Source organism: Podarcis pityusensis (assembly GCF_964106645.2).
Source record: "Podarcis pityusensis genome assembly, chromosome: 8".
In the NCBI taxonomy this organism is placed as follows: domain Eukaryota; kingdom Metazoa; phylum Chordata; class Lepidosauria; order Squamata; family Lacertidae; genus Podarcis; species Podarcis pityusensis.
In genome coordinates this window covers 9,855,714-9,880,648 of record NC_138033.1, presented here as the reverse complement: position 1 = coordinate 9,880,648, position 24,935 = coordinate 9,855,714, and the positions used below count along the sequence as shown (strand labels likewise).

General features: G+C 47.5%; 1 protein-coding gene across 3 annotated transcripts in view; it reads left to right on the top strand.

The window, feature by feature from the left end:
• Window positions 1-24,935, top strand: part of NECTIN2 (nectin cell adhesion molecule 2) — a 91,794-nt gene that overhangs the window by 19,978 nt on the left and 46,881 nt on the right. The window lies entirely within an intron of this gene.

Below are 24,935 nucleotides of genomic sequence, written 5' to 3'. Positions count from 1 at the left end.
AACATCTGGAGGATGACAGGTTGGGAGGTTGGTGTAGAGAGGTAGGAAATACACAGGTAACAGGATGAATGTGAGGTAATGTACTTTCATTTACTGAAGTTTAGCGGTCACCAAGCTGGTTCCCATTGACATCTTGGCACCTGTGAAGGCTTTTGGTACTTAGCAAGCCTTGGGTTAAGCCTTGCCTTCAGAGTTTAGTGCAACGAAACCCAAAGCCCCACGCTGTTCCTTCGCAGTGAGAGGGCCAACACCGCTGCTTATGTTCAGAGCAGCAGGAATCTTGTCTTGGCAGCACCTGCCAAGTTGGGGGGGGGGGTCCTTTTCTCCTTTCTGGCAGAAGTGACAGCTGCCTCTGTCTTGGCAGGCATGTGTTGAAGCTGAAGGGGCTGGCATATTTGCCCTTCATGCATGTGTTAGCAGTTCCCTTCTGCAGAAGACGACTCTTTCAGATGCAGTAGCTTGCTGGGTGAGAACATTTGGCTTGGACACTTACTGTCATCAGGGGTAGTGGACCTTCTCAGGCATGAAGTCCTTGAGGGAGATCAGGCTGAAATTAACATAAAGACCTTTTCTGGCTCTGTATATGCTCTACAACAGGAGTGTCCAAACTTTTCAAAGAGGGCCAGATTTGATGAAGTGAACATATGTGATGGCCTTCCAAAGGGCCGACCGAAATAGTTGAGCTTTTTTTAGGATTTTACCTCAGGAAATAAACTGCCACAGGGGCTGGATTAAACCGACCGGCGGGCCGGATTAGGCCCCCGAAACGGATTTTGGACATGCCTGCCCTACAACAACTCTTGGAATTTCCCTCTGCCTTTTCTTTTTCACCTTTCGGTGCAAGTCTTTGGTGCTTCAGCTAGCACGCCAGAGTAGATCAGCGTTGTCAGGCTGCTGTCTTCCACCCCCGGGACGTCTTCTGCGATTAGGACGCTGTTCTTAGATAACTCAGAATTGTGATTCATTTGAATTGTAGCTTCACACCCTGCTTCTTTTTCCTTCCCCAGCTTCTGGGCAAAGAAATGTATGGCAGTGATAGAGAAGAGCTGGCTCCATTTTCGACATTTACGTACCGCATCCGCTTTCCTTAAAGCTGGGGAAATGGCTAGCGTTGGTAAAAGTGTTGTGTTCTAATCTAAGTGGGATGGTGAGCTGGTAGATTCATCAAACTTGTTCTCTTTTATTCCCAAATGAAAATGGATAGGGGAGCCCATCTGTCAAAATCCCTTGTGTAGTTTTCCAAGTCTCACCCCCCTCTCCTCTGTTTCAAGTCCTCATTCTTGGGGATTTAAAAGGGCAGTGCAGGTTTTAAGAGTGCCCTCTGGAGGCTGAAATGGGAGTGCAGGGGCTGCCTCAAAGCGCTTTGCAAAAGTGCAATTTGAAGCAGCTTGCTTTTCTCCTTTAAGTGAGTTGGCATGTCGGCTGCTGCCACTGCGCACTTAAAGGAGAAGTGTCAGCTGCTTCAAATAGCACTTTTGCAAAGGGCTTTAATCCCTGCCCCTCCTACTGGGAACAGGGTTTGCAACCAATACAGGATTAAACCTTCTCCTTCCACCAGTGATGTCAGCTGATGGGCAAGTGGACATAGTTTGGGGAAAATGGTCTTACAGGCCAAATTGGACTCTGTGACAGGCCAGAAATGGCTCAGGGAGCAGAGATTCCCCACTGCTGATTTACACCAATTGGAGACAAAATTGTTGAAAACAGTTTCCACCTGGGAGAGATGGGTTTATATTTTTCTATTGCCTTAAAGGACACTGAAGCTTTGTGGTCATTCTGCAGAAAGAGTGATTCACTACAGGAATTCCTGGCTGTTGTTGTTTTAAAGAATTACAAACTATTTAAAGCAATAACGATCTTGTGAGTTGAGTTTGACGACCTTACAGTGTTTTGCACAGCCACTTAATGTGATACCCCACGTCTGCGCTGCACGGCATGTAGAAAAATGCTGAATAATTTGGGTTTTTGTGAAAAAACGACAATACTTTCCTACCTTGCCTTTTTGTCATGCTGAGGTATGGAGTCGAGACGGGGAGGAGGAGCTGTGTCCTGCTGTCAAGCGGTGAATTGGCAAAGGATTTTTGGAGACTGGGTGCAGAGCAGAACTAAAAACAAGTCAGGCAGCGCTTGGGTTTTGACAGCCTCCCACCGTTGTTGTTGTTTTGTTCCACCCATCTACTCTTTGTCTCTCTTTTTTCCAGTAGCTATGATCTTGACTTGTGCTAAAGCAGGACTCCTGTTTCCTAGCTCAGTCTCTGGACTTAGTCTGTCCCCGGCGTGCTTGAACTCTTGATCCTCAACCAAGTTGCAGCCCTGTCTTCGCACCGGCCGTTCGTCTCCATCCTGCCCCGGGACACGAAGCGAGCCGCTTGCTGTCCGCTTGCCCGACGCTTGCGACTCCGTCAGGCTGCTGCCCTCATTCGCCACCCTCCGCCGCGCTCCCGTGGCAGCTGCCACATGCTGGCTTTGGGTGGGCGGTGGGGGCAGCAGCACCAAGGCGGCTGACTGCTGCTTTGCCGAGGCGCTGCGGAACCCAGCTGGAAGTGGCTTGTTCACTTTGCAGCCATGGCTCCTGTCCTCTCCAGTCAGCTCAGGAAGATCTGACTCCTCTGGGGAGGGGGAGATGCAGGCTTGATGCTTCGTGTTGCTGGGCATCTCCGCGCAGTCTTGGATGTGTCTGCTTGTCCTAGACTTGTGGGAACACTTAAGATTTTTTTTGGGGGGGGGCAGCATTGTGCTTAGAGTGGGCGCTATTGGCCCACCATTTATTCATTTTCACTTGACTCATTGTTTTGCCGTGCAAAACAAATTGATCAGAATCGTTAAGTTTAAATAGGTTTGCATTTTAATTTTTTAGTAAGGTTTATAGAGAAAAATAGGGGGACGCGGGTGGCGCTGTGGGTAAAAGCCTCAGCGCCTAGGGCTTGCCGATCGAAAAGTCGGCAGTTCGAATCCCCGCGGCGGGGTGCGCTCCCGTTGCTCGGTCCCAGCGCCTGCCAACCTAGCAGTTCGAAAGCAAAGTGCAAGTAGATAAATAGGGACCGCTTACTGGCAGGAAGGTAAATGGCGTTTCCGTGTGCTGCGCTGGCTCGCCAGATGCGGCTTTGTCACGCTGGCCACGTGACCCGGAAGTGTCTCTGGACAGCGCTGGCCCCCGGCCTCTTGAGTGAGATGGGCGCACAACCCTAGAGTCTGTCAAGACTGGCCCGTACGGGCAGGGGTACCTTTACCTTTTTATAGAGAAAAATAAAAAACTTAATAACTTCCCTTTTTAAAACCAAACCAAGACTTTTATATATATACACCATAAAAACACAAAAAAGGTGGGGGGAGAAAAATAATAGAAGGAAAGAGAAAGAAAGAATAGAAAAGAGGGGTGTTATATTAAATTGGACGAAGTGAATATTGTTTTTATACAGCGGACAGATGAAGAATTGGAAGTTCTTTACTTTCTGAATCTTATTTTTCTATCTTTCAAGTTTAAATGGGTTTGCACATCACCGATATATTCGCCTTTTCTGGACACAATGAGGAAACAATTGAGATAAAACCCTGCTGTTCGTTCTAGGAGAGAGATAAGCTTTAACATTTCCTCAGTTCTCTTTATCGTTCCTTATTACAATAGCACGACATATGAAATGTCATCAAAAGATAAATGAATGTTCTCATTAGGAAAGACCATAGCTCAGTGGCAGAACAATATATAGTGGTACCTTGGTTGTCAAGCTTAAACCATTCCGGGAGTCTGTTCGACTCCTGAAACCGTTCGAAAACCAAGGCATGGCTTCCGATCAGCTTCAGGAGCTTACTGCACTCAAGTAGAAGTCGCGTTGGATGTTCAGCTTTTGAAAAATGTTCGCAAACCGGAACACTTATTTCCGGGTTTGCGGCGTTCAGGAGCCAAAACATACGAGTATCAAGGTGTTCAAGAACCAAGGTATGACTGTACTTAGCATGCAAAATGCCCCAGGTGTAATCCCTGGGAAGGAATCCCCATGGGAAGGCTGGAGAGCTGCTGCCAGTCTGTGTTGACAGTACTGAGTTAGATGCACCAGTGACCTGACTTGTTATAAGGCAGCTTCCTCTGTTACACAAACCTGCCTATTAAATTTGGCCCCTGCGCAAATTTTGTACGGCTGATACATTGACATCTTGTGCAGCTCCTAAGGACATGAGAAGTGTGCGAGATCAGACTAAATGTCCGCACAGTCCAGTGGCCGACCAGATGCCTTTGGGAAGCCCATAATAAGCAGTTCATGAGTATTCTCCCTGCTTGTGATTCACTGCAACTGGCATTCAGAAGAGCATGATTTCTGACGGTAGAGGTATTGGTCTCGAATACCTCTAAACAGCCTGATTAGATCTTTGAGTTAAGATAACCAGGGTAGTCTGGTGGGTGATGCTGGATTTGTACTTGGATTGAGCACCGTGGGGACTTGGGTTTTGCAGAAGATGCTGTCTCAGTAGGCTCTCTGGGCTCTGATGAACAGGCAGCTGTTGACCAGAGGCAGAGGACATTTCATAGCACATTGCTGTTCTGTGCAAGTGCAGAACGCATCTAGAATTCCACACGCTGAGAATATGAGCTAAGTTTGCAAGATACGCTTGGAAATGCCGTGTGTGTTGTGCCCTTTCCACACCCACCCCAATCGCTGGCAGTCTTATCTGGTTTCTGAGATTGCATCAGACGTTAGCTGCAATACTTTCAAGACCATCTTTTGTAGCCTTAAGGATTAAAACCTGATGCATTCCTAACATGAACGTTTGGATTCTCTGGAAGACGTATTGTGTATCTAGCACTGTGTGTGTGTGTGTGTGTGTGTGTGTGTGTGTGTTTTGAATTGCAGAATATGCATTGGCCAGTCTTGTAAGCAACTTCACCTTTTGGGGTGCCCCTGCTACTTCCAGCGTGGCATGCTGTGGCTTCACCCCACAGGGACAGATATTAGGTTAGTCTGCAAGATGGGAAAGGGAAGACAGAATCATAACTCTCACCCCACTTCCATACGCATGATAACATGCTGTTGATCTGGATTCCTGAAATTGAGGGAATGTAGCTTGGAGACTCTTGAGAGTCCCATGGACTGGAGGAAGATCAAACCTATCCATTCTTAGGGAAATCAGCCCTGAGTGCTCACTGGAAGGACAGATCCTGAAGCTGAGACTCCAATACTTTGGCCACCTCATGAGAAGAGAAGACTCCCTGGAAAAGATCCTGATGTTGTGAAAGATGCAGGGCACAAGGAGAAGGGGACGACAGAGGACGAGATGGTTGGACAGTGTTCTCAAAGCTACCAGCATGAGTTTGACCAAACTGCAGGAGGCAGTGGAAGACAGGAGTGCCTGGCGTGCTCTGGTCCATGGGGTCACGAAGAGTCAGACACGACTAAACAACAACAAAGCTTGGATAGCTCAGTTGGTTAGAACGTGCCACTGATGATGCCAAGGTTGCAGGTTCGATCCCCGTACGGGACAGCTGCATATTCCTGCATAGCAGGGGGTTGGATTAGATGACCCTCAGGGTCCCTTCCAACTCTACAATTCTATGATTTGAATAGCAAAACTGAGAAATATGGGCTGAGATGCCCAAGTATATTATGTGGTTAATCCTGCCAAATTCATCAAATGGTTGGTCTCAAAGTTGTTGCAAAGCAATGTTTGGCCGATTCAGGGTGTGTGGTGCGCAGTGGGGCATGGGGAGAAGGGACGAGGCTTGGAAAACTTTGCACAACTTTGAATGTAGTACTTTTCCTGTAGTTGCATAGCTTGGGCTGGGCTGGGTGTATTTCGTACCTTTAAAATTGGTTTTAAAAAGCCATATTGTGCAGCTTGGGTAAACGCATGCAGATTTATGCACAGGTTTCTTCAACATCTGTCTCTGAACAACTTAGTCCGGTTTGATTCAACCAGCAAGGAGCAGCGGAAGGCTATGCATAGTGCTGAACCCTGGCTTTGTCTTCGGAGAATCGCAGCACGTGTTGCCGACTCGCATAAGGCGCGAGTTCGAGAAGCTTGCAGGGTTCTCGTCGCTGAAACCTGAACTCTGCGGCCAATATCCCCGTTCTCTGCTTCTGCAGAATTGTGCGAGGCTCGCGACCCTGCTCTCTGAACTCCACCGAAAGTATCTGTGGCTTAAAATGTAGGACTGTCTATTTATAGCTGCTTGCGAAAAGTGCGTTCTTCGATATACCCACATCCTTGAGGGTTGCTTGTTCCCGCATCTCCCCTTTTTGCCCTCTTTTTAAAAACCCACCCAGCCCCATGCGAAAGCTGAATTTTTAATGCTCCTGCCTTACGCTCGATCTGTTTTCTTATTAAATTAGGGGGAACTTCATTCACGCTCTCCGAATTGCCCTGACTGCGGCGTGGGGCTACGGACGGGAATGTCGCTTCCCATTAGGGGCACAGGCCTGTGCGCTTGGCTCCCTGGGATAATTGTCCTAGGGTGGGATGGGCTTCTTAAAACAAAACACAGCGGAAAAGAAAAGAAAAACCCCTTCAGAATGTGGAAGCTGCCAGCCGGGAGGAGAGCATGGAGGAGTGGGGGCTTTGTTACCCTGCGACTATTTTTATAAAAGCCGAACTGTGGCTTGTCTGTTTCCTTAGCAAAATCTTTCTTTCAGAGTGGAATTGTCTGGCGAAACCAGCCCGGAGCTTTCTTCTCTGGCTTTATACTGGAACACAGAGGAACATAATTACGGTCTATTTTTAAAACTATCCTTCGAGTAAGGACACAAGGGCTGCCACATTGGGGCAAAGCTTTGGTCCATCTTGTCTACCATTCTGCATCTGATTATGACTTTATCTATTTGCCAGCAGATGCACATAGTAGTGTTGCGTGGAATATTTACCAGGTTTGGCTCGTGTGTGTGTGTGTGTTGTGTACAGTCACCTAGTTCAGTATTGCCCAGGGCTGTTGTAGCTGCTGCTTTTTCCTTCTTGAATCGGTTGTGTGGGCTATCCTGCTTAATTGATGAGTTTGCCACACATTTCACAAACAAGCTAGCTCAGTCAATAGAGCACGAGACTCTCAGTTTCAGGGTTGTGGGTTCGAGCCCCATGTGGGGCAAAAGATTCTTACATTGCAGGGGGTTCAGCTAGATGACCCTTGGGGTCCCTTCTGACTCTATGATTCTAAGATGATACTTTGGCACTGCTCATGTGACAGCTTGACCAGAATTCATTTTTTTTTAATTGTGTGGTTCACCACATCCAGTAAGGTTTGGCTATAGGGTCAACTTTAAAATTAATAGGGAAACACTTTAAATTTTCTTTTAGCGAGGGGTGCCAGAAAGGAGATTTCCTTTTTTCAACACTGCAGAAAAGTTCCCAAATAATGACAAATTTAGGTTCAGCCTTAGTTGCATCCCACCCCCCACCCCTTTCCCTCTCTAAGAGGCCTAAGAATTCCACTTCGAACATGAGTGCATTGTGTACCCACCTCAACAAATCAAAGCTGTCTCTTAAAGAAGTTTGTGTTCCATGTACAGCAGGGATTTTTTTACGATTTGGCACAGCGTGTGACCTCTGGAAGATCGTTGCTTCGCTTCAGAAACCTAGCCAAGCTTGCAGAGATGTGAACTGATAGGCTAGGTGTGTATTTCAACATTTTGCAAAAATGAGGAATTTGGTTTCGAAAGGTATAATTTCAGTGGCCTTGAAAACGTGTTCCCTTTGGGGTATTTTTGAGGTGTGTGTATTTGTGTGGAGAGTAGACACAACATGCCTGCTTGTTAAGATCTTTAGCAGAGAGGCTTTGGTTTCATGTCACCCCAACATTAGAAGCGCAGTTGTTGGCGACACAGAACCAGGAGTGCATTGACAGTATGGCTTATGGCACCGATACCCAATTTCCAGACCACAACCTCGCTTTAACCCCAAAATGCTTGGCAACCCATCTCTCTCTCTCTTTCTTTCTTTCTCTCTCTCTCTCTCTCTCTCTCTCTCTCTCTCTCTCACACCCACACCCACACACACCATGTGTTTGCATGGCAATGGTGTTGCTGTTGATACCAGGCTTTAACCAGTGTTAGAAACTCAGATATATAAGCTAGGTGCCAAATGGCTCCTTAAACCAAGGTTACAGTGGCCGAAATGGAATGTCTAGTTGCCATTTTGGGGCAAGACAGCTCTAAAGTCTTATTTTTCAAATGGTAGATTGACTATGATTGACTGTCAGTTAAGCATCTGGCTAGTTCAGATGACAACCTTGAGCTAGTTTAAGAACTTTGGGAACTTAAAGAAGAAAAGTCACTTGATCCAGGGATAGTCCACATAAATATTGGCCTTTTCCAGCCTCCTTTTCTTAAAGGCGACTGCTCCTGCTCAGGCTGCACAGGAAAGGCATTTTGGTTCCAGAAATTAATTCCGATTGTGCAGATGGAATATAACTGATAGAATTCTACAGGATGGGCTATTAGTGTGTGAAAACAGGCCAGATCCAATGATCCTCCACCAGATGGTGGAGATGTCAGGCACCATCCATCCTGGCTCCCAGGCATCTTCACTTGGTTGCAAGTGGTCAAAAGCTAGGTGCAAAATGCGCCTGGCGCCTGGCTAATTTTGAACACTTCTCTCTCCCCATGTGTTTGCATGGCGGTAGCGCTACTGTCAATACCAGGTCTGGTTGAACCCCAGTGGCTTAGGTCAGGGAAGTTCAACTTCCAAGAGACTGTGGTCTACTCCCACTATAAAAACACTGGCAGTGTTCTACCCATTGGATTCACCAAAGTTGTTGAGCTTTTTTCTTCTTTTTCGGCGATCCATCAGGATCACACGATTGACCGGGAGCGCCCAGCGATCGACCGGTAGATCGCGATCAACTGGTTGGACATCCCTGGCTTAGGTTATTATTATTATTATTATTTCGCTGTGCGGTTACAATTATGTTATTCCGCCAGGCTTTTGGCTTTGACTTTGTTTGTTCCTGGCTCTCTCTCTTCATTTTCACTTGAGGTTTGCTTTGTGCCGTGTTGTGCTCACTAATTCATCCTGTTCTTTATTGTTTCATGCTGCAGCGTATATATAAATTTTGCTACCTTGAAGGGCTGACAAGCAGAGGAGTAGTTCAGAAATGCTTATGAAAGCTTTCCCTTTCTAAAAGTCTGCTTAAACCAGGACTCAAACCCAGAAGGAGAGCTTAGGAGGATGTGAAGGACCCCAGTAGCACCTTGGCTCTGCCTGTGACTTTGGGGCGGGAGTACTTATTTTGCATGAATTATCCCACTTCAATGCAGAGTTACTTATTTGAATATTTAACTCAAGGTTTTGGGATTCAGATTTGTGTGGCGCAGGTGCTGGATTAAAATCTGGACTTAATTAGGTGAAGACTTTTGGAAGGGCGGCTGCATATGAGCACAGCCTGCTTAGGGACCAAGGTGAGGTCAAGGTTTTGGGGTTGCCTGTAATTTTCCTGTTTGAAGCCAGAAATGTGTCCATCGCACAGCATTCTTAGTAATAGAATTGATCAAGTTGAACCATTGGAGCCATTTTGAACCTGCACTGACAGAGGGCCTTTTCCAAAGTTACCTCAGCAGCGTGGAAGTTGCTGATGAGAGAGTCAGTGTGGTGTGGTGGTTAAGAGTGGTGGACTCGTAATCTGGTGAACTGGGTTCGATTCCCCACTCCTCCACATGCAGCTGTTGGGTGACCTTGGGCTAGTCACACTTCTCTGAAGTCTCTCAGCCCCACTCATCTCACAGAGTGTTTGTTGTGGGGGAGGAAGGGAAAGGAGAATGTTAGCCGCTTTGAGACTCCTTTGGGTAGTGATAAAGCGGGGTATCAAATCCAAACTCTTCTTCTTCTTCTGATGTTTCCTTTTAACACGGCTCTGGTGTTTTAGGAACCCCAAAGTACAGTTAATGGCACATGTCAGCACCACTTCTCCCCGGAGCTGGTGGAACAAACACTTCAGGTGACAGAGCCCTTTTTTTGCAGGACAGCAACTACCTCATTTTTCACATTTTGGGTTCGGAAAGACCCCTTGTGTCTAACTATGCCACGCCAGAGCACTGGGGTGTGGCGGTGGTAAGATTTGATTTATGTGTTGAATTTATACACGAACCTTCCTCTCCAAATGTGGCCCAGGGCAGCAAACAACAAGTGATGAAAGAGTAACAACTTATTTTTTAAAAAAAAACCACTCCCAGTCCAGAATGCAGACTGCGAAAGACCTCAGCTTCTAAGGCTTGTTAAAAGAGGAAGGTTTTGGCAGGTGCTGAAAAGACAACGGAGTCTGTCGAACATTGAAGGGGAAGGAATTCCAGAGGGTTGGAATTCATTTGACGTGCAAGAACAAACCTCCTGGTAAGATGGCCTTTGCAGGAGGCCGTCGCCTGCAGAGAGCAGTGATCGACTGGGCACATAAAGGGAGAGGCGATCTTTCAGGTATCCTGGTCCCAAGCTGCATAGGTTTTATTTTATTTCATTTATTGAATTTATATCCCACGCTTTTTCTCCTAGGAGCCCAAAGTGGTATGTACATGGTTCTCTCACTCATTTAATCCCCACTGCAACCCTGAGAGGCAGTGATTCGCCCACAGTGTTAGAAACTCTCATATATCAGATACAGTGGTACGTCAGGTTAAGAACTTAATTCGTTCTGGAGGTCTGTTCTTAACTGGAAACTGTTCTTAACCCGAGGTACCACTTTAGCTAATGGGGCCTCGCACCACCACCACGCGATTTCTGTTCTCATCCTGAAGCAAAGTTCTTAACCCGAGGTACTTTTTCTGGGTTAGCGGAGTCTGTAATCTGAAACATCTGTAACCTGAAGCATCTGTAACCCGAGGTACCACTGTATTCAACAAAAGGCACCTTAAATGTTATGGCCACCACAGGGGAATGTCTACGCGCGCGCCCCCTCCCCCCACCTGCAATTACTATTATTGTTGTTGTTTATATACTGCTTTATATTTTAAATAAAAAAATTCTGCCAGAGGGGCCCGCCAGATGGAGATGCCCGTCGCCAGCCCAGCACCCAGAGATCTCCACATTGTGGTCACAGTTGTGGACCTGTGTCAGTCGCAAAATGCGCCGGGCTCAATTCTAACACGGCTCGCCTCGTGAGCTTTGCAGCCAAGTGGGGATTTGAACCCTCACAGGTCAGCCAGTGTCCAGCACTCTAACCACTGCACCGCCACAAATTTCCCCTTGGAGGAACTCCACCCACCCACCCTAATGAGCGACTCTGCCCATCAAAACTGAGGCAGTAAAGAGGCTTTCTTGGCCAGCCGGGGGGGAATTGCAGCACAGGCGCCTCCAAATTGAGGCAAGGCTCGGTTTAACAGACAATGCTGTTCTGCAGGGATTCTGGGAATTGGAGGCCTGTTGTCGGGCAGCTGTGTGTGCTGCGTGTGACCTCTTGCCTCCCTTTTCTTTCTCTCGTTCGTCCTCCTTTCTCTTTTTAGAGCTTCCTTCCCTTCTGCTTAACTTGCTTGGCTAGGCAGGACAGTGTGGATGGAAAGATGAGAGAGAAAGAGCCAGGCAGATGGCAGCAGAGGTGGTGGTGACTAAGCTAAAATCCTGTTTTGATATATATTTATTTTTCGTCCCGGCCTTTTCCGTATGGGAAAAGGCCTTTTAGTCATAGCCGGCATTTAGCGGCGGCGGCCGCCACCCGGAACCTCTCACCCCACGTTTCTCACCACGAATGTGCGTGGTGAGAAATGGTGGCCGGCCAAAGGTCACACAGCAGGCTTTGTGGTTGAGTGGAGATTCGAACCCAGGACGTCCTGTCTCCTAGGGCGTTGCGCTCTCATCGGCTATACCTCATCGAGTCCTAGGCGTCCCCAACTCCTTCCTTCGCCGACTGCCTTTCCTTTCCTTACACGAAGAGGAATTGCAAAACTAACGATGGCTGCCCACCTTCTATCTCTCAGTAGGCCAGGAAAGACGACCATGGTATACTGACAACCAGGGTTAGAAACTCAGATATATAATCTAATTGCCAAACCTAGGTTACGGTTGCCACAATGGAATGGCTAGGCACTCTTTTTCTCCCCAGTGGAATTTATTTTATTTTTTTCATTTCATTTGTATACTGCTTTGTACCTCGGGTTACATATGCTTCAGGTTACATACACTTCAGGTTACAGACTCCGCTAACCCAGAAATAATACCTCGGGTTAAGAACTTTGCTTCAGATGAGAACAGAAATCGTGCTCCGGCGGCACAGCAGCAGCGAGAGGCCCCATTAGCTAAAGTGGTGCTTCAAGTTAAGAACAGTTCCTGGTTAAGTACGGCCCTCCAGAACGAATTAAGTACTTAACCTGAGGTACCACTGTATTTCAAAGAACAAATCTCAATGCGGTTTACAACGCATCAAAACATCAAATGAAGCAACCCAGAACAAAACAAATTTCAAGCTTCAAGGAAAAATATTTCAGACCTTTCTCTAACTGATGTTTTGCTTTCCCCAGTCGCCAGCCCAGCATCCGGAGCTCTCCATGTCGTTGCAATTGGATCCGCGCCAATCAGAAAAAGCGCCTGGTGCCTGGCTAATTTCTAACACTGCTGGCAACGTTGATTTCCTTGCAGGTCCCAGGTTCAGAAGGAACCACCTCTGCAGAACCTACCCCATGCCGATTCTTCCAATCCTTCCTTTTTTCCGCTTTGCTGTCTGTGAGCTTCTGCAACCGCTTGTTAGCGCCACAGCATCCTAAAGGCAGGTCAGGTTTGAGAGGAACTGTCACGCAATTACACAACCATCTCATTAATCCAAAAGGCCTTGGGAACATTTTTTTTTAAATGCTGGGCAAACAACCTTTAAAGAAGCAGGAGCGAAACTGGCATTGGGTTGCATGGGCGTGCGAGGCCGGATAGGGAGTCCAATAATAATTTGGGTTTCGTCTCTGTCTCCTTGCACATATGTTCAGGGAATATGGTCTAAGGAAGTCTGAGCAGTGAGAAATACTTCATTTTGCAACTCCCCCCCCCCCCCGCTTTATCGCAGCGCTGTGAACAAAACTGGTATCTTTCTCTCCCCTTGGTGCAATCTGCCATCATGTTTCTGATGTGGATTTGTATAAAACTTTAAAAGGTTATTTATTCTTAAGGCCAACTGTTAGCCGTGGGGGCATCTTTGACAAGGTTATGAATCCATATTACTTTGCACGTGTATGCTTTTTTACACACACACACACACTTAACACACCTCTTTGTGATGTTATCTCTCTTGCCCCAGTCTCTCTTAGCTGCTTGGGCTGGGGGATGAAACCTGCAAACTGCCAACCACACATCTGCCCAGCAGCTGTAGCAGCTCTGCTTGCCATCTGGTTGGGTTGCCATGTCCTATGGGGCTGGTGGACTGGCTTAGCTCCCAAGGCCTCTGCATGTAAAACCCGAGTGGATTCAATTTCGTTCAGAAAGGCTTGAGTTGACCATGGTACCGACTTGCTCCCCCCATCTTTTTAACTGTTCAAAGTGCTTTAACATGCACTATTTCGGTAATCCTTACAAAATCCTCCGTGCAAGACCAGCATTTGCATAATGCAGATGAGGCGATGGAAGTGAGAACACTGTGGCTTATCTCAAGGCCTGCAAGTAATGCAGTTTGCGGCAGAGGTGAGACTGGAACCAGGGATTTTGTCTTTCACGTTCAAGGCTACCCTAATTTAAACGATGGTGGAATTTCTTTCTTTTCTTTTTTTAAGAGTGCTGCAAAATGTATATCTTCTGAATTTATTTTTTTCAGGACTTTCTCCTATGTAGGTATGCATAAGAATGCTGTCACTCTTCCTGGATTGGGAGATGCAGCCACAGCACTGAATATGCAGACTGATTTTTATTCCCCCCCCCCCCCCCGCACAGAACCCCACCCTCCGACCAGCAGGGTTTATGTGAGTTCTCAGAAAGAACGATCTCAGTAGGATATATCACGACACAGTTCATAGGTCAGCAATGGCTTCCCTTTTTCGTTTGTCCCCATCTTAAAATGATGGAGGCTGGTGCTGGACCAGAGGAGCTGTCCTCGATGTGTGTCTGATTTCTCTCTGCCTGCTCCCATTTTTTTTTTTTGGTTAATAAAAAAAGCCTTTGCTTTTCACATTGTGTGCTCTCCCTCCCTCTCTCCCTCCCTCCCTCTTCTCTCTTTCCCCTCTGCTTTGAAAAGCATCTTCTAAGCCAAACAGGAAGCCATCTGATATGGTTTGCGGGTAGCAGGGAGAAGAACAATAAATGTGTGTGTTTTTTAAAAAAAAGAAAGAAAAGAAGAAAGGACAGTCTGAATGGTGGGGGCAGACAGACTGTGGGAACCTCAGCAAGTTAACCTCTGAGCTTATCTGTTCTCTGGTACAGGTGTTTTCAGACCCCCAGCTCGTTGTCTCTTGTTGCTGATTGACGGGGCTTCCTGACTTTCTGTGTCTGAATGTGCAAGCAGGAAAAGGGAACTTCAAAACTGGGGTGGGTGGGTCTTGTGGTACTTCTATTTTTCTGCCACATTCCTCACCCATTCCATGAGGCCTTGAACTTGGGTTTTTTTCTTCTATGCCTCCCCCTCCAAAAAAGCCCCCCCCCCATACAAGCTGTTCTTTTGCAGGTGCAATAGCTGATAATTGAGTCCACAAGTATGTTCTGTTGTTGTTGTTTAGTCGTTTAGTCGGGTCTGACTCTTCGTGACCCCATGGACCAGAGCACACCAGGCACTCCTGTCTTCCACTGCCTCCCACAGTTTGGTCAAACTCATTCTGGTAGCTTCAAGAATACTATCCAGCCATCTCGTCCTTTGTCGTCCCCTTCTCCTTGTGCCCTCCATCTTTCCCAACATCAGGGTCTTTTCCAGGGAGTCTTCTCTTCTCATGAGGTGGCCAAAGTATTGGAGCCTCAGCTTCAGGATCTGTCCTTCCAGTGAGCACTCAGGGCTGATTTCCTTCAGAATGGATAGGTTTGATCTTCTTGCAGTCCATGGGACTCTCAAGAGTCTCCTCCAGCACCATAATTCAAAAGCATCCATTCTTCGGCGATCAGCCTTCTTTATGGTCCAGCTCTCACTTCCATACATCACTACTGGGAAAACCATAGCTTTAACTATACGGACCTTTGTCGACAAGGTGATGTCTTCTTTTTAAGATGCTGTCTAGGTTTGTCATTGCTTTTCTCCCAAGAAGCAGGCGTCTTTTAATTTTGTGACTGCTGTTACCATCTGCAGTGATCATGGAGCCCAAGAAAGTAAAATCTCTCACTGCCTCCATTTCTTCCCCTTCTATTTGCCAGGAGGTGATGGGACCAGTATGTTCTGACTTGCTCCCAAATATCCTTTATCCTTCCCCAATCCCCATTGCTCTCCCATTTCCACATCTCCCCTTGCATTATATCCTGTGGGGCAGCCAGCGCCTGGTTTGCACATCATTTTTTAAACCACCATGAAACCAAATTATGACTTAAATGTGAACGTTCAGCTTGCCAGGTGTTTGTTTGTGAAATCTCAGGTGCTGTCACACTGCTGGGAACTAAGCTACTGTCTTCCTTTAGTATTATGCCCACAACCCCAAGCTCATGGTTTTTTCGCTCTGAACAAACCATAAGGAGGAGCTAAGGTTAGTTCCGGGCTTACTGCTCATGGTTTGTTTGAAGGAAACCAAGCACAAGCCCAGGTTTGGAGGCAACACTAGATTAGACTGTGGCTAGGCTTGCAGCATGGCAGGACTGCGGGAGGAGCAAAAATCGCCTGCGATTTCAGTGCTGCGTGTTCACATTTTAAACCTTAGTTTTCCCTTTGAAGTGATGTGTGAATAAGGCCAGCTTGGTGGAGGTGGAGAGAAGGAACTGTTGCAGGTTTGTGCACTCGATAAAGCACTTTCAAAACTTTCTCTTTTTTTAGCAGAGTAGCTGCTGTCATCTGTTTTTGAAACTCGGCGACTTTTTTCAAGTAGCTCTCTGGATTCCAGCCACTATCTTTCAGCTAAAATGGAAAAACCAAGTTCTCTTGCTTCCTCCTAATTTTTTTTTTTTTTTTTTTTTTTGTCTGATGCTCAGGTTCTGGCCAGCAGGTTCTGGTGTGGTAACCCGTCTCCTGCCCCCTGCCCCGGTCTGTGTGGCTGTGAACTGTTCCATCGCCTGCCTTTCCTCTTGCCTCTCCCTCCATCCAGACTGCTTTGTAACAAAGCTCCATAATGCGAACCATTGTTCTAAACTGATAAAATATGACCCTGGTAAATGTACCGCGCCGGCAGCTTTTGTCAACAGGGGCTCTATGCGCCTCCCCACCCCCTGGCACAAAATGGAGCTGAAATCTTTTGGCTGGCAGCCTGTGGGGAGATGGATGGCTTTTGGACCCAGGACTGTGGGGTTCCGGTTGCAGCCTGCATTTAGAAGGGAAGCAATGGGGGATTAATAACAGCCGCACGAGTGGGAAATGGCTTCCCTAACCTGTTTCTGCTGGGCTGTGAAGTGTGAAGAGCTTATTAGTTGAAATGTTCCATACCCAACTCCCCTTCTCCAACACACGCATCTTGTGCCGCCTCTGGGGTGAACACTTCCTTGTTGCTTGTCGTCCCCCCCCCCCCGGTCAAAAACGGGATGTGTGTTGCAACATACCTGAGCCACGTGGGACGTTGTAGTACAAGATGTAAGCAGAGTTCCCCAGGAGGCAGCCTGCGAGACGGACAGAGTCCTGCACCCCTTCGATTTCAAAGACACACACCACCGATTCGGAGAGGGAGGGGATGGCTTTGTCGTCCTTCTCTATGCTGCTCTATTAGGTATTGGCAGCAGTGTTAGAAATTAGCCAGGCGCATTTTGTGACTGGCGCAGGTCCAATTGCAACCACGTGGAGAACTCTGGGTGTGTCAGGCTAGGGACAGTCATCTCCATCTGGCTGGCCCCTCCGGCTTTCTTAAGCAGGTCAGCTGAAGAGCTCATTTATTGCATCCATATCCCACCTTTGTCTCCCAAGAAGCACATGTTTCAGGCCCCCTTCCTCAGTTAATCCCCACAACGACCCTGTAGGGTGTGACTGACTCCAAGGACTGACTCCAAGAGGCTGTGACTGACTCCAAGGTCACCCCGTGAGCATCAGGACTGAGTGGGGATTTGAACCCTCATCCCCCGATGCGAGTCCGACACTCTAACCACTAGCCCACACTGCCTTCCTAGAGTCCTTTTGCTATGAGGCAGCTCTATAAACTAAGCAGTTAAATAAATACGGAGAAAGCAACATGGCACTTAGAGAAGGACCTGAAATGTTTCCCTTGAAGCTTGAATTTGTTTTATTCTGGGTTGTTTTATTTGATGTTTTAATGTGTTGTGAGCCACTTTGAGATTTTTTTCTGTAGGGATCCCATGTGATCCCTACATTTTTCCTTTAAAATATTAAGTGGTATAGAAATGAAATTAATAAGAATAAACCTTGCTGGGGGAAATTGTTGCGTAAGCACCATAACCCGCGTTTAGGGTGCCACGTTCAGCTATTATGGTGCCCTTTAGCGATTACCTTCTATATCTATGAGTTTCCAGGGCTTATTTTCAGCCGGAAGTTGACGGAACTCTTTTCCGACACCTCTCAGGTGGGCACCACTGCCGTTATAAGAGAACAGGGAAGCCATTCGTAGTGAGTTCCGGCATCTCTTTTTCTGGGGGGGGGGGGGGAATAGCGCTGTGAGTTTCTAACACTGGTTTGAAGTATCCAGCCAATACCCTTGCTTAATCCTGCCAGTGTGCGATAGCTGAAGACATTTTGCCGTCTTGAGGCAGAAAACATAACATGCCAAACAGTTTGCCACTCTGAAACGGTTCCTCCCAAATCTGCTGCCCTGATGTGAATATGGCCATTATGTGGCGCAGGCCCCATCCCTATTTTAGATTGCCCTAAAACTGGGTCACCTTAACTCTTCCCACCCACCCCCTCCACCTTTATTCTGCAATATGTGCCATGCTGCTCTTGTGGTTAGGCTGTAGCCAGACACTCTCCATCTGGCCTGTCGCTGCTTATGGTCTTTTGTGGGGGGCAGAGAAAGAAGTGTCATGTCCGCTGCTGGGCAAGTCGGTGGTGGTGGGGAGCGAGTGCCCGTGGCGGCAGGTGAAGCTTATAAAAATGGGTATTTTAGCATTTGCGGGCAGCAGATGCAAACTGTTGAGTTGCATTTCATTCCTGCCAGTATATTATTAAGGAAACACACAAAGCATCCCGATCAAATCCTTTCATAAACAATAACGCGAAGCACACCTAAGCTAAGCATTAGTTGGAGCCATAATGGTTATGAGCTGGAAGTCCCTGGTTGAAATCTCAGCCTGGCCATGAACTCTCTCTGGGTAACCTTAGGGAAGCTGCCATTTCTGGTCCTTGGTGTCCTCCCCCCCCTCCCTCCCCACTGCAATATGGGGATGATAGGTCAGTATTATCTACAGGCTTATTGTGAGGATTATGGAGATAATAATATATGCAAAGTGCTTTGAGCAATGTAAATACTAAGTGCTTCTATTATTACTGCGAATGCAGCCTGGGTTCTCCTCCCTAGCCTCCCTGGAATAGCTCATCTCACTCTTTTGAGACAAAAGGTTGTGCTGAGTAATTCAAGGGTAGCCAGTTTTATGGGATTAATTTTAGTTTGGGAGAGCTGTGTGCCTCGAAAGGGAATAAGCAGGGCTGTGTTGATCCCATGTCACCTGCCAGAGCGGGGTTTTGGCATCTGATGATGAAGTTGGCATATTTTTTTTTTAAGTTTCTAGTCCCTGTGGCTGTGGTGTGTGCGCGCCTGTGTGTGTGCTGAGTTTCAAAAGTATGTGGACGCGGTCCAGTGTAATCTACTTGCCACTTAACAGATGTGTTGGGTAGGTCTGGGCGAGGTATCAGTAGGTTGTCCCAAAAACCGTTTTGAAGTCTGTATCGTAATATCAGTTTCCTAATTTTTCGATCTGGCAATGTATTGCGGATCATGATTTGCGTGTGCGTGCTATGCAAAAATCACAATGTGGGAAAAACCGTGAAGTCAGCCAATGCTTCTACATAGCTCCATCCTTATTTCAGGCATTGTGATATATATATTGTGATGTTTAGCTGGTGATATGTTGCGATGTTGAAAACCAGATATCGCCCAGCCCTACGGTTGGAACATTTTGTGATTTTGTGTGGTACGTGTGTGTTTACAGGGATTCAAAGCCTTGTACAGTGGTACCTTGGTACTTGAATGGCTTGGCTCCCAAACAAAGCAGCTCCCGAATGTCGCAAACCCAGAAGTGTTCCTGTTTGCAAACGTTTTTCGGAAGCTGAACTTCTGACGTTCTTCCACTTGAGTTCAGGAAGCTCCTGCAGCTGATCGGAAGCTACGCCTTGGTTTTTGAATGGTTTCTGGAGTCGAACGGACTCCCGGTACGGATTAAGTTCGAGAACCAAGGTACCACTGTATAGCTTTTTCGCTCCAGAAGCAGAATCAAAACATGAGCAGCAAGAGGCAGACTTCATTTGGTGGTGCATGGCTTTCGGTGAGAGCGTGGAGTTAGGTCTTTTGCAACAGGTGCTCTTGATGTAGATGTTTAGCTTTTTGGGTGAATTAGTGTAAAGTTCACATTCGTACACATCTACGCCGCCCTCCCGGGGTGCAGAGGGCTGAAGCACACATTGCTACCTTAAGGGTCTATAAGTTTGCTTATATTTCTCTCTGTCTCTGGTGACTGCATCCTGGGGGAAGCATCCATTTTCGCCATTTAGCCAGTGAGTGCATTGAACAAAATGGGCGCAGGAGTGTGTGTTAAATGGAGCATGTCTCGATTTGCTATTGTAACCCAGGCAGCCCAAATGCTGGTGCTAAGAGTCCCCTCTCTGCGTGCATCTGCGGCTTGCTTGGCCTGTGTGTGTCGTTTGAGTGTGCTTCACCCTCCAGGGGCAGAGTGTGGCAGCACTTTGCAAACTGCACACTCTCCTCCTTTTACTTATTCATGGCCTGCCCGTCGGAAGAAATCCTCGTCTGCCGAGTGGTGCTTGGACAGCCTGGGATTCTCAAAAGGTTCCTGCTAACCTGAATCTGACAGTCAGTGATTCAGCAGCGCCGTTTCGGCGCAGAGAACAGAAGCAAGCCCCTTTTGCTAGTTTTGCAGTGGTTTAGAGTTGCCCCTTCTTGCAGAAGCATCCTTTCTCCATGCTTAATCCCCGTTTTGCATCCTTCCTGGAGCCGGGATGGGGAGCCACCAACTCTCCATTGGTCAAGGATTGCAGAAGTTGTAACCAACCATGTCCGAAGGGACGCAGGTTCCTGACCCCTGGTCTGCAGTGTTCCTGCTTTTTGAACCTGTATCGGAGCAGTGTATTGTGGGATGATTCCATTTTGTCCAATCATGGATGTGCGTTGAGGCACTGTGGTGCAGCCACACAAGTTTGGGCCTTACAGCTGGGCTGTATATACACGGTCAAAGTGTTCCACTCCCTGTAATAATAATAATAATAATAATAATAATAATAATAGTTAATTATTTACACCCCACCCACCTGGCTGGGTTTCCCCAGCCACTCTGGGCAGCTTACAACAGTATACAGTGGTACCTTGGGTTACATACGCTTCAGGTTACATACGCTTGAGGTTACAGACTCCGCTAACCCAGAAATAGTACCTCGGGTTAAGAACTTTGCTTCAGGATGAGAACAGAAATCGTGCTCCGGCGGTGGCAGTGGGAGGCCCCATTAACTAAAGTCGTGCTTCAGGTTAAGAACAGTTTCAGGTTAAGAATGGACCTCCAGAACGAATTAAGTACTTAACCTGAGGTACCACTGTATTAAAATACAATAGTCCGTCAAACAGTAAAAGCTCCCCTAACCTTCCCTCTTAGTGAATTATTTGTGACCCCATCAGCAGGGCCAAGGGCGGTGGTCTTGTCATCAGGGCAGGCCAAGACCTCCATACACACTGCCCAGACTTTCGCCCCAGGGACGTCACTCCAGTTCTACTAATGTAGCAATTTGTCCTCATCCTTGGAGTTGCACTCCATTGTCTGTTGAGACAGACGGATGCCAACAACAGTACAAATTAGGATTTTTATGAACGTTCCTTGGAAATGTTCAGTGGGTGGGGGGACAGATCTGTTCAAGTTTTTTTAATCTTCCCAACCACATGCACGCCACCAGATGTTGTTGCTGTTAATTTGATTTATATACCACTTCTTAGCCCAAGACCTTAACATTAAAACATAATTTGCATAGTATGATAATAAAATGCAATAAAACAACCGGGTGGGAGAGGGGGAATGGACCATACCAACAGACATAGATTTGTTTAATGGCCAAAGCCCCAGGCAAAAAGGAATGTTTTTGCCTGGTGCCTAAAGATGTAGTGATGGCGCCAGGCGAGCCTCTCTGGGGAGAGCATTCCACAAATGGGAGCCACCACAGAAAAGGCCCCGTTCCCATATATGGCAGGATCTGGAGCAGGGGTAGGCAACCTAAGGCCCATGGGCCGGATGCGGCCCAATCGCCTTCTCAGTCCGGCCTATGGACGGTCCAGGAATCAGTGTGTTTTTACATGAGTAGAATGTGTGCTTTCATTTAAAATGCATCTCTGGGTTATTTGTGGGGCATAGGAATTCGTTGTTTTTTTCACCAAAATATAGTCCGGCCCACGGCTGAAAAAGGTTGCTGACCCCTGATCTGGAGGGTCACAGGTTCACCACCCCTGACTTAAAGGTTGTATACAGCAGCAGGAATATTGTATGTGTTTAGATACTGTTGTCAAACTTGTTTTATCTGCTTATTTATTTATTTTTAACCTCCCCGGCTGTGTTGGAGAAAGTTTGAGAGACTATATATATATATCCCATCCTTCCTCCGCCAGGAGCCGGACTGCTGCTTGATAAATTAGCCTCTTGGGGACTTGAGCAACCCCGTTCTAAAGGGAGGATGGGACAGGATTCTTGGCAAGGTTAGGATATTTCCACTCCTGGAAAGAACAGCGGTGCTTTTAAGAGTGTTTGTTGTGATTATCTCTTCAATGTCTAATGCTTGTAGTGATGTTATCAGCACAGTTCCATCCTCCCTCCTCCTCCTCTCTTTATAACATTAATTTTCATGTAAAGGAATCTGTGCATTTGGCATGCAAACCTAGACTGTTGTGAAATGAGCCTCTTTTTTTGACAAAGTAATAATCATAAATAAATAAGAATAAAAATGTGCACCCTTCCACCAAGACCATTCCATTGTAACTATCCAACCTCCCCAAATTTCAACACCTCTTGCGATGGTTTGACCCCTTTCTGTTTTAACAGTACAAATTCTACAAACGCCCTCCATATCTCCTCAAAATCATTTCTCCTGCGTATTCCCCATCTTACCTTAACGGCACATGTTAAATTATCGTTAATAGCTTATATCCCACACCTCTTTATACCATTCTTCCATTTTATATTCACCTTGCTGTTTCCACTTCCTAGCTATCATAATTTGTGCAGCTGTCAATAAATTTGTGAGCAAGTCCTTCGTAGGCTGCAAACCTTCAACCCCATCCTAGATTGATAATAACGCTACCTCTGGACTTGCGGTCAGGAAATTAGCCTTTTTGAGTGTGAAGAACTCTCAAGCTGGGCAAACTGTTGGCACATTTCCTGCACATGTGGGCCCGGTGCGTGTGGTTCTGCCAGAGGCAGCTGCTGCAACACCACCTTGTTCTGGAAGGGCGAGTCAAGTCCGCCCGACTTGTCTGGCTTTCCATTGCAACCCCATGATTAAGAGGTGGCTGTCAGATATTGCTCACCGATTTTTTCATGCAACGTGCAAAGTGCTTTTGGGTTGGTTGGGTGGATGTGGCAGCTGTTTGGTGCTGGCCTCTGTCACATGGGCCTGAGACGCTGAGCCATGCTCTGGCACGCTTTGCCCTGGCTTTGAATGTGGCCACATAATGACCAGAGGCGATATAATGGCAATACTTTCAGCCCGGAACAGATCCTCCATGCCCTTTTGAGCCTTTAGCCTCCCCTGATGATGAGGACAAACCTGGAGTTAGTGTCAGAAGTAGGAATCACGTGTCAGCAAAGTTTAACTCTTTATTCAGAGAAACCAAAACAGCACAGGCCAAGAGCTCTTCTCAGGAGGTCTCGCCCCAATGAGGCAGTTGCGAGGACTGAAGGTCCTTGATTTCCCACAGCTGCCTAAGTCTCCTCCTCTCCAGGGTTCACCCACCAAGCAATCTGAGACTGTATCTGTGTGCCACCAATCTCTCCTCTGCTCTTTTCATTTCTCTGTGTGTTCTGGGAGACCTGAGGGAGGGGAGCTGGTCGCAGCAGAAGGGGGAGACTCCCTGGATTCTCCAGCAGCCGCCCTCATCTCTGTCTCCTGTCTCCCCTCTTCTCCAGTGGGGGCTGATGGGAGTTGTAGTCCAAAACACAAGGAGGACATCAGGTTGGGATAGGCTACTTGAGACAGATTGCAGAATCCATATTTTCTTGGAGCAGAATTTTTTTGTTCTGTTTTGCTGTATCTTTTAAAAAAAAACAACTATACCCCACTGATGGGGGTTGCAGTCCAAAAAACCCAGAAGGGCACCACGTTGGGGGAAGCTGGTCGAAAGTACAGTCATACCTCAGGTTACAGACGCTTCAGGTTGTGTTTTTTCGGGTTACGGACAGCTGAAACCTGGAAGAACCGGAACAGGTTACTTCCGGGTTTCGGCGGTCGCGCATGCGCAGAAGCATCAAATCACAACCCGCGTGTGCGCAGACGTGCTGCTGTGGGTTGCGGACGCTGCGGGTTGCAAACGTGCATCCCGCACGGATCACGTTCACAACCAGAGTGTCCACTGTATACGAACCAGCAAAACTTGCATAATTTTACTTTGTGGAAAGCGGAAAGGAGCTAAATCCAATTCCTCTCCCCAAAAATTATGCACAGCCCCACTCCCTTCTGAGGCTTTTGCACAGGCACAACCTACATGCTCCCAGGCTGTGAGGCCTCTCTTATCACTTCAAACTAAGGCTTCAAATCCTTGGAGCTGAATCCTGCACCTGATACCACATTTGCTCTTTTTCTCCCTCTCTTTGCCGCCCAGCTCCGCTTGTTCTGCATTATGCAGCAGTATTTCACTGTAGGCAGAACCACAAGCCAGTCTGCAGATGCCGAAGCTTCTCCTCCATCTGTTTGCCCATCAGCTTGCTGCTCCCCCTTCCCGGGGACCGCCTGAAATCTGCATCACCGCTTCTCCTTCCCCTCTAGATAATGGCAGGAAGGCGTTGGGCTTCCTTTATTGCATTGTCAATTTTCACATGCTTCCCAGATGGCGAGGAAACCCCCGGTTCGAATCTCGTCTCCGCTAGTCACTCACCAAGGAGGCGTTAGGCGAGGCTCTTAGCCCAAGTTGCCACACTCTGCAGCAGAGGGAATAACAGTGCAAGGACGGGGAAACCTGTGAGTCTACAGAGTTGCTGGACTCCCAGCTCCTATCATTCCTCACCATGGGCCATGCTGGCAGGTGCTGATGGGAGTGGGACTATGGTTACCAGATTTTTTTCAGTGAATCCAGGGACACTTTTTTTTTTTTAAGCTGAGTAGCAACAAGGAGTCAGTAGTGGGGATGGTAAGGCAAAAGACCCTGGGCCCAAGCACACATGCATATTGTATAAAGGTGCAAAGCCCTTCGTTCGCACCCTGCAAAACATAAATGTGCAGTTTTTTTAAAAAAACTGGGCAACAGCGCCCCATGTGCCCATGACTCCCAAGCCTTCCCCGATCTCCTTCCCCTTTCCCCTTTGTTTTGACAGATCAGGGGAGGCTTGGAAGTCACGGGCGGGCGGCCGTTGCCCAGGAGGGGCCAGCCTGGTAGTGCAGTTGGCTCTGGCTGGCTTCAGGAGCTGCTTGCTGCCGTGGCGCAGGAAAAATGGTGGGTGCCACGGCAGAGAGCAGCAAGCAGCTCCTGAAGCCAGCCAGAGCCAACTGCGCTAACAGACTGGTTCTGAACTGCTGAGGCTGCCACGGCCACGTTTCCCGGGAACAGATTTGCAAATCTGGGGACGTTCCAGGGACGGAATTT